Source organism: Chrysochloris asiatica, unplaced genomic scaffold (genome assembly GCF_000296735.1).
Source record: "Chrysochloris asiatica unplaced genomic scaffold, ChrAsi1.0 scaffold00126, whole genome shotgun sequence".
NCBI lineage: Eukaryota > Metazoa > Chordata > Mammalia > Afrosoricida > Chrysochloridae > Chrysochloris > Chrysochloris asiatica.
Window position 1 is genome coordinate 9,914,813 of NW_006408644.1, and position 10,162 is coordinate 9,924,974.

The 10,162-nt window shown below is 36.0% G+C and overlaps 1 pseudogene; it reads right to left on the reverse strand.

Moving 5' to 3' along the window:
* Window positions 1–5,453: 5,453 nt before the first annotated feature.
* LOC102817161 overlaps window positions 5,454–10,162 on the reverse strand; it is a 22,465-nt pseudogene continuing 17,756 nt past the window's right edge.

Here is a 10,162-nt window from a genome sequence, read left to right on the forward strand (position 1 = left end):
TAATTGCTGCCTTTGATTTTTCTTGTACTATTTTTCATTGAGTTGGTAAATTAAAAGGGGCTAAACACAGGCAAAAATCACTTCTTATCATTTCTAATGAAACTGAAAACTATATGAAATAGTCATAGTGGTAAGTATTTGCTTCTTAACTTTTAAAAATCCTGCCATATATTCTGCCAACATGATATGTTTGCCTTAAGAAAAAGTAGTAGCAGTAATAGGATCTGTTATCGTCATCATTGTGTTTTACAGTGTGTATTTCATTCCAATTAACTTTGTATTTGAGCACTGTTAAGTAGTAAGTAGTGGTAAGTAAAGCTTCTGTGAGTAAATAGGAAGTTCCCTTTGGTCAAAGGTATCAAATTCCTCAATAATTATAAAATAATACCTTCCAATATGAGAATCAAAATAAATGAATACCTGAGTCATTGGTTTGGTATGCAAGTTAATTTACTGTTTTCACATTCTTTTTCCATGATAGCTGTTTTCTGTCCTCAAAATATAGCTTTCTTACCATAGTAAATATCCTATTGTATAATACATCTTCAAGAAAATACATGAGTAAAAAATTATGGCATCTGCCTTATTTACTGCTGCTATAACACAAATATCACTTTTTTTTTTAATATGATGGCTATAAGTGCTGTTAAGTCGATTCCAATTCATAGTGACCGTGTGCAGGATTTCTGAGGAACAGCTGATGGGATTGAATTGCTGACCTTGTGGTTTATAGTCCAGTATATCTTAAGGAGCTCTGGTAGCGTAGTGGTTACAAATCGGGCTGCGAACCTTAAGGTCAGCGATTCGAAACTACCAGCCGCTCCGTGGGAGAAAGATGAGGCTTTCTACTGCCGTAAAGATTTACACCCTTAGAAACCCCGTACAGGGTCACTATGGGTCAGAACCGACTCGACGGCACTTAACAACAAATGTATCCTACAGCCAGAAATATATTTTCTTACAAGGGGTTAAAAATCCAAAATCTCGCACCAAATCTATTACCTTCTGATCTTCTGCTCCTGGGCAGTTTTCATGTGGCTTAGAGTATCTCTTTGCCTACGTCTGCTTTTGCTTGTTTATTTAATCTCTTTTATATCTCAAGAGATTGATTTAAGACACACCCTGCGCTCATCAAAACAAGGGGACATTGATTGGTTTAAAATCAACAAAGGTGGGCATCAGGGTTGTATTCTTTCGCTGTACTTATTCAATCTGTATGCTAAACAAATAACCTGAGCAGCTGGATTATATGAAGAACGTGACATCAGGATCAGAGGAAGACCTACAATATGCAGATGATACAACCTTACTTGCTGGACAGAAAGAGGACTTAAAATACTTACTGATGAAGATCAGAGACCACAGGCTTCGGTATGGGTTGCATACAAAAATCCTCACCATTGGACCAATAAATAACATCCATATAAATGGAGAAAAGTTGAGGTTGTCAAAGACTTCATTTTACGTGGACCAACCATCATTCATGGAAACAACAGTCAAGAAATCAAGCTATGTATTACATTAGGAAAATCTGCTGCACAAGACCTCTTTAACGTGTTGAAGAGCTAAGATGTCAGCTTGAGGACTAAGGTGTGCCTGACCCAAGTCATCGTATTTTCAATAACTTCATCTGCATGTGAAAGTTGGACAGTGAATAAAGAAGACTGTAGAAGGATTGGTGCATTTGAGTTCTAGTGTTGGAGGAGAATGTTAAAAGTACCATGGACTGCCAAAAGAACAAAAAATTCTGTGTTGGAAGTATAGCCAGAGTGCCTCTTAGAAGCCAGAATAGCCAGATTCTTTATAATTCTTCATAACCATTTCCAGGCTCTTCAAGAACTTTACAAGCAGAGCATGTTCAGCAGACCTGTTTAGAGAATTCATTTCTTATGCTTTAAATCTATGCTTAATGCTTTTCTTTTTATTGGTATGTAGGATCATTTCCTTTATTCATTTTATACTACAAACTCTTATAAATGGGAAAAGATACCAATTTCAGCTACTTTAAACTAATACACTTTTCTTTTTAAAAGTAGAGCAAAATTGGATATATATATATATATATATAATGACTTTTCACTGTCATATTTACTCTTTTATTAATTTTAAGTGTGTAGACTTATCCTAGGAGTTCTAGTAGCATAGTGGATTATGAACTGGGCTGCTCACCACAAGGTCAGCAGTTCAAATCTACCAATTGCTTGCTCCGTGGAAGAAAAGATGGAAGCTTTTGGCTTCATACAGATTTACAGACTTGGAAATCCTATATAGGGTCATTGTGAGTCTGAAGTGACTGAGTGGCACACAGCTACTACCATCACCAGACTTACCCTGGTGTGGAGCTGTAGGGTAAGCACTGGACTGATAACCTCAAAGAGGGGCTGGTGGGTTTGAACCTCTGACCTTGCAGTTAGCAGTCCAGTCGCTATGATTCAGAACCGACTCCACGGCAGTTAACAAAACGACAAAAGTTTAATAATGGGAGTGTGGTGACTATAGGATATGCACTGGACTACCAACCACAAGGTTGGCAGTTCAAGCCTACCAGCCACTCTGCAAGAGAAAAGTTGAAGCTTTCTACTCCTACAAAGATTTACAACCTCGGAAACCCTATACAACAGGGCCATTATGACTCAAAATCAACTGGGCTACAACAAAATGTTCAAAATGCTGCTACCCAGTGGTGATGGTGGTGATACCCTATTTCCCCATTTTAACTGTGAATTAAAATCATTATTTCATTCATGAACTTTTCCATTGCGTGTGAAAAAATTTTAAATTAGACTTAAAAATGTTCATTGATAGATTCTTTTTAAAAACATTTAACATCATTAGCAACATACAATCTGATACTTATTCATAATCCTTTTCAGTTTTTATTAGTTAGAAGAGTACAAGTATCTGTTACTACTTTACAAATTGAGAAATTGCCCAATGTTATATAGAAAGCCTTTCTCTTAGCAGTCTTAGTTCATTTTCTAAAAAGTCATTTGAAATGCTATGTTCTCACATGAAATAAAGTTAGAGTTTTTTAAAGCAATAATTTTATTCAGTAAAAAAATGTTAAGTTCTAAAATTACTACAGTTACAACCATTTTGTTTAAATATGACTTAAATTACAAATACAGATTAGGTTATTTCCAAATCTTTGTTCTATCAAATAAACTACATTTAAAATTTGACATGAATGTCAGTCCCCCTTCCATTTAATTTTATTCTCTTAGCCACACAGTACAAATATAATGTAAATTGATTACTAACAATGATACTGGATATATGGTTCAAGAAACAATTTCTTATAATGACAGGGCTTCTTTAACATGATCTGAACATTTTACTGGTATCTGTGTTGATCAGATATTTATGCATTGCAAATAATGGCTTATGTATTACTTACTATATTTTTGAAGTATAGCCCAGGACTATATACTTGATAAGCTTATATGATAAACCATTATAATATATAGGCTTAACACAGAAATTCAGAGATAGCCAAATCCAATTAGATTGTATTAAAACCTCTCATTCTTAGATGTGGTATTTCCCAGGGGAAATTCTAACAATTAATGAAGGAATATAACCACAGATAGTATTGGCAATTTGTTGGTGGTGGGGGGAGGATCTTTGAGAAAATCAAGCATTATCATATATGCTATATAGTCAGGTTTAAGTGTAGGTTTAAACACATTATTTACGTGTATTCAATAATATATTAAGAATATGAATTACAAAGTGAAGCAAAATTGATGAAATAAATGTAGTAATTTACAAGAAAAGCAAGTTAATATGTTAGTATATACTTTTATTTTTCAATCACCAAGTACAGAAAACAGTCCAAGGGCTCACAAGCAAATGCAACAACTTTTTTATTTTCACAGTTACTGAAATCAGTCAAATATTAAATAATTTAATCCAGAAGTATTACTTACGTACACAAATGACGCTTGTAATAGCATGCATGACCTTGTACTTGAAAAATACAGGATGAAATATGGACATATTTACACACTACCCCAAACACTGATGGACTTTTTTTAATGCTTTGCTTGCTAAAAGTTTTGTTGTTTTTCAACAAAAATATTTTTGAAAACACTGAACTGAAACAGTACTACCTAAATGCCTTATCTCAAGAATGTTCAACTTTTAAGATTTAGGATTCAATTTTATTCTGAAGTATGAAGAGTATTTTTAAAAATTTGAAATCTCAATCTAGCTATTGTGAAAATAAATCATGCTTCCATAGTAAAGGAGTAACCTTAAAAATTGAAAAACAGTAAAGAGCACAAAATTTTGAAAATAATACTCAGAACACTGCATAAAAAAAAGAAATTGAGCATTTCTTTCTTTCCTTACTTAGACAATTTATGCCCCCTAAAGAATTTTTCAAGGCCTTGGCTAAAGAGCTTTGTTTATATGTCTTATTGTCAAGAAAATGCACTTATTTCTGGAAAATGTTAAAATGACATAATAAACAGTCTGTCATAAAGGTAAAGGTAGTGTTTTAATTTGGGTCTTTATCTTTTATGTAAATCTGACCCTGGTTCTATGTTTAACTTACTGCATTTTACCTATAGTACCATTAAGGATATGACATTATTTTTGAAAGAAAGACTACTAAGTATTTTTAATATGATGAAAAATAGAATAACCAATTTAGAGTTCTGACCTAGGTTCAGCCCTCGAAATGGGTCTTTCATAAGTGAAGATGATCTAGAAAATAAGTGATTTTCACACACTTAGTATTAATTGTTCTTCAATTTAAAACTAACCTGACAAAGTACAATCAATGAGGACTAGTTAAATAACATTTAATTGTCTTACAGTTTTTATAAAATGCTTTAGTGAACATTTTAATAAAACACTCTATAACACTAATGTTCTAAGTATATAGCTTGTAGTTCTTAGAATTAAAGGTGTTCTTTTATACTGAACATAAAAGTAAAGGAATTCTGTTACCCGAAGATGCAGTTTTTTGTTTTCTTTAAACCACTTATTTTTGTCACTAAATACTGCCAAAATTCAGTGAAAAGGTAAGTTAAAAGAGTCAAAGAAGTAGCAGTGGCTCACTTGCTTCCTAAGAACACTCCATTAGGCACTCATGGCTATTCTGTTTTCATTAAAAGAAGAGTAACCTCCACTTTTATCTTTCTCTAGCATGACTTCGATTCCAATATTTGGGCTGCATATAATCTGAAAATTTAAATGACAAATTAACTTTTTAAATAGATGCAAATTCAAGAAATCCCTGCTTAATCCAATCTAATCAGCTCAAATGAATATTTAAGTTTCCCTGCAGAGTAATTTTTTTAAAGCATTATTGTACTGAATACTTAAGATTCTATTTGGATAAACATCCTAAATTTACTGCCATCTTTGAGATACAGAATTTCTTACAGCATATGTGCAAAATTAACTCTTAACCACAAAACTTTAAACAACTTCTGCATTTAAAATCAAGCAACATCCAATACTTCAGCAGCCCCAAGTTGCCGTGAGAGCCAGTGCAGCCCTTCATATAGTCCCATGCCACTTCGAGCATCACAGCCCTGAATATACCAACTACGGCCACAGCACAGTTGATGGAGACTGAGAAGTTCAGTGATTTCCACAGAAAGTGTTCCAGCAACATCCTGAAAGACATATACACATACATTTACATCAGTCCATTAAAACTAGAAGTCTGTTGACACCCTTTTAACAAAAGTCTAAACAAAAGTTAAAATCAAATTCACCTTTCAATAGTTATGCTGAGATTAATAAAAAGAAAATTTAGTTTTGGCTAAAATTACATATAAGACTCTAGACTCATGTTAAGAGAAAGATAGTGCTGGTGGCCAGAGCGCAGGCTTGCAGAATGTGCACTTTGGTTGTTTAAATTATTATATATTCCTGAGTGTTTTTGTGTATATCTCCTCCGCCCCCCCCCCAAATCCCCCAAAACAAACAACAGAATGAATAGAAGCAAATTACTGTTCAATGATGATGCATGGAGGAGACTAATCATGGCAATGAAATGACGGTGTGAAGCCAGTGTTCTTCCATGTAAATTATCACTCAATTCACAATTAAAATAAAACAATGATAAGGAAGGGGATAAGCACTGAACTGCTTGATAGCCACAAGGTCAGTGGTCAAACCCACCAAGCACTCTTAGAAACCCTATACAGGGTCACCATGAGTTGGAACTGACTCAATGGCAAGGAACATCAACAAGGAGCAGAGGTGGTTCTGCTGTGGAATGCCTGCCTTCCATGCAGAAGACCCAGGTTTGATTGCTGACCAATGCCCTCATACACACACAGTCAGCACTTGGCTGTCAGTGAAGGCTTGTATCTATGATGCTGAACAGCTTTCAACAGAGCTTCCATATTAAAGGGGCCTAGAAAGAATAGTCTGGCGAAGCACTTTTGAAAATCAGCCTCAGAAAGACCTATGTGTAGGTCACAGTAGTCTTGATCTGCAACCAGTTGTGGGAATGGTGCAGAACTGGCAGTATTTTATTCTGTTGTGCATGAGTGCCATGAGTTGGCAGGCTGACTCTAAGAGTAGATAAAAACAGCATATAATAGATTTTTTTGCTAAGCTATGAATAAATTTTATAAGGATACCCATACAATTAAATCAATAAACTCTACACAACCTGGATGAAAGATACTGCCTGGGTGAAACATCAACTTAAAAACTGCTTATCATAAACAATGGTTAAGATATAGTGTTTACATAATGAAGAATTCATTTCCCTCTCACCCCAAACACACCTTATTTTTTTCCAGAGATTTTTTAATGTACATTCATGCAGATAAACAGAAGCATACTATTTTGTTCCTTACTGTTTTCAGAGTTTTTTTTTTTTTAATGTGTAAATTTTAAAATAAGAGACTTTTCTACTGTAAGTACAAGTAGATTTTCTACATTATTTTTCAATGTTTAACTTGCATTCTTGGGGGTGTACCAACTTGACAGCACACATAAGTCCCATGCTTACATTATTACAAATCTATATACCTATGTATGTATCTATACCTCTAGGAATGTATCTTGCAGATGAATATCCTGAAACCTTATCTAACATCATCTTACAAATGTATGTTAAAAAAAGAAATTACATATATATATATATACTGCTAAGGAGCTCTGGTAGCGTAGTGGTTACGAATCGGGCATTCTGCGCCCGTAAAGATTTACAGCCTCGGAAACCCTGTGCAGGGTCACTATGAGTTGGAACCGACTCCACGGTACTTAACAATATATATACTGCTACCCACAACAATATTGTTAAATACTCTCAAGTTGGTTATGAATTACAGCAACCGTGTATAGGGTTTCTGAGGCTTTAAATCTTCACGGAAGCAGAAAGCCTCATGTTTCTCCTGTGGCTGGTGGGCTGGGACTGCCGACCTTGTGATTCACAGTCCAGTGCTTATCATATGAAGTCACTGCATTCGAACTTAACCAATCACCTTTACATATATTTGCCAAATTTTATATAGTATAACCTTAGGATATTTGTAGGATATATTACTAGAGGCAGAATTAATTGCAAGGCAAAAAGGTCATGTGTATCTAAAACTATGATGGTTGTGGTGGGTAAGTATTGCCAATTGCCTGCCCAGAAAATGTAATGGAGTCTCTGAGGTTTAGCAAACATTTTCATTTTTAACAATCTCATAAGCTAAAATATTATTTTACTTTTCCTTATTTACATGTCTTTAATCACATATGTGGGAGCATGGTGGCTTTATAAGCACTAGACTGCTAACCATAAGGTTGGTGATTTGAGCCCACCAACTGCTCCTCATGAGAAAGATGAGGCTTTCTGCTCCCAAAAAGATTTACAGCCTCGGAAACCCTATACAGGGTCACTATGAATTGGAACCAACTTGAAGGCACTTAACAACAATAATCGTATGTATTGGCTCTTAATTTATTTGTTTTTTAAAGTGGGGGAAACTTTATTCTCCATCCTTCTCTTCCTTTTCTCTGACATTTAAGCTTGTCTATTTCACTTAAAAGCACCTTCATCCTCCTAGCTGCTTAGGCTTAAGATCTACGAATCTTCAGCTGTCCTTGTACTTCATCTTCTGCATTCAGTCATCAAATTCTAACAATTTACCCACTGTCATTGAGTCAAGTCCCACTGAAAATGACCCATGGTATTTTTAATCGCATCATATTTATGTGAAAGAGGGACACTAAATAAGGATGACAGGAGAAGAATTGATGTATATGAGTTATGGTGTTGGAGAAGAATTTTTAAAGTATCATGGACTGCTAGAAGAACAAACAAATCTGTCTTGGAAGAAGTACAGCCAGAATGCTCTCGGGATGGCGAGACTTCATCTCTCAAACTTCAGACATATAATCAGGAAGGACTAATCCCTGAGAAAGGATATGATGCTTGGTAAAGTGGAAGGTCAGCGAAAAGTAAGATGTCCCCCAAAAAGAAGAGTTGGCACAGTGACAGCAGCAAAGGGTCAAGCTTAACAATTGTGATGACAGCGTAGGACCAGGCAGTGTCTCTTTCTGGTGTACTTAAGGTCACCATGAGTCAGAACAGACTCATCTGAACCTAACAACAATGATTTCTTCAATCTGCTTCCACCTTTCTACCCCTTTAATTTAGGGTAGCATTCCTTCTCACACTTGGATTATTGCAACAAATTACTGCATCTCCCTGTTTCTGGTCTCTTGCCTCTCTTACTCCCACTTCTGAATTAATCTTAATGATAGGATCTTAATTTTTAGAAAAAACTAAATGTCCCAGGTCTTCACAATTTGACTTCATCTATTGTTCTAGATTCTTTTTTCGGAGCTGTGGGTTAAGTTTTGGGTTTCTAACTGAAAGGTCATCAATTTGAACCCACCAGCTGCTCCATGGGATAAAGATGAGACAGTCTGCTCTTGTAAGGATTTACAACCTGAGGAGCAGTTCTACTTTGTCTTATAGGGATGGTAATGATGAGAGTACTTAGTATCCTACTCTTGAGAGAAGCTTGGTGTGGTTTCAATCAGCTACTAACCTAAAGGCTGGCAGTTCAAATCTGCCCAGTGACCCCAAAGAAGAAAGATCTGGCAAACTTTCTATAAAGATTAAGCCAAGAAAACCCTATGAAGCATTTCTACTTGATAGCCAAAAGTTGAAATTGACTCAGTGACAATGAGTTATACTACCCCATACACTAAGATCTGCCTTATTAAATGCCACTGAGTCAGTTCAAACTCTTTGGGACCAAAAACAGCCGGTGGGCTTGAACTAAGGACCTTGGGGTTCACAGCCGAATGCTGATCTTACAGGGCCACACAAGGAATCCAGAAATCTTCTCTCTAAAAACACTCATGCGGACTTCTGACAAAATGGGGATTAGGAAAGTGCACTACACGGGACCTCTACAACAAAGATGGTGGTGGTGGTGGTAGTTGCATGCCACTAAGTTGGGTTCAATTGATAGTGACCCTATATAGGGTTTCTGAGGCTGTAAATCTTTATGGGAGCAGGAATTCTCATCTTTCTCCAAGAGAGAGATTGGAGCTCATAATCCACTATGCTACCAGATATGACCACCACTCATCTGTCTGTCATGCTGTGGTGGCTTGAGTTGCTGTGATTCTGAGGGCTCTGCCACCAGTATTTTAAATAACCAGCAGGGTCACCCATGGTGGACAGGTTTCAGATGAGCTTCCAGACAAAGACAGACTAGGAAGAAAGAGTGACGAACTACTTCTGAATCGCTAGTCACTGAAAACTCCATGAATAGTGGAGAAACACTGTCAGATACAGGACCGGAAAATGAGCCCCTAAGGTTGGAAGGCACTCTAAATGACTGGGAAAGAAATGCCTCCTCAAAGTAGAGTTGACCATGATGACGTGAATAGAGTTAAGCTCATGGGAGAAATGCTCACAGAACCTTCATTGGCTGATGGGCCACAACTCAAAATGAAGAGAAACAGCTGTAACATCCATTGAAAATCGGAACATGGAATGTACGAAGTATGAATCTGGGAAAATTGGAAGTTGTCAAAAATAAAATAGAATGCATCAACATCTATATCTTAGGCATTAGTGAGCTAAAATGGACTGGTATTGGCCATTTTGAATCTGACAACCACATGGTTTACTATGCAGGGAATGACAAATTGAAAAGGAATGGTGTTGCATTCATCA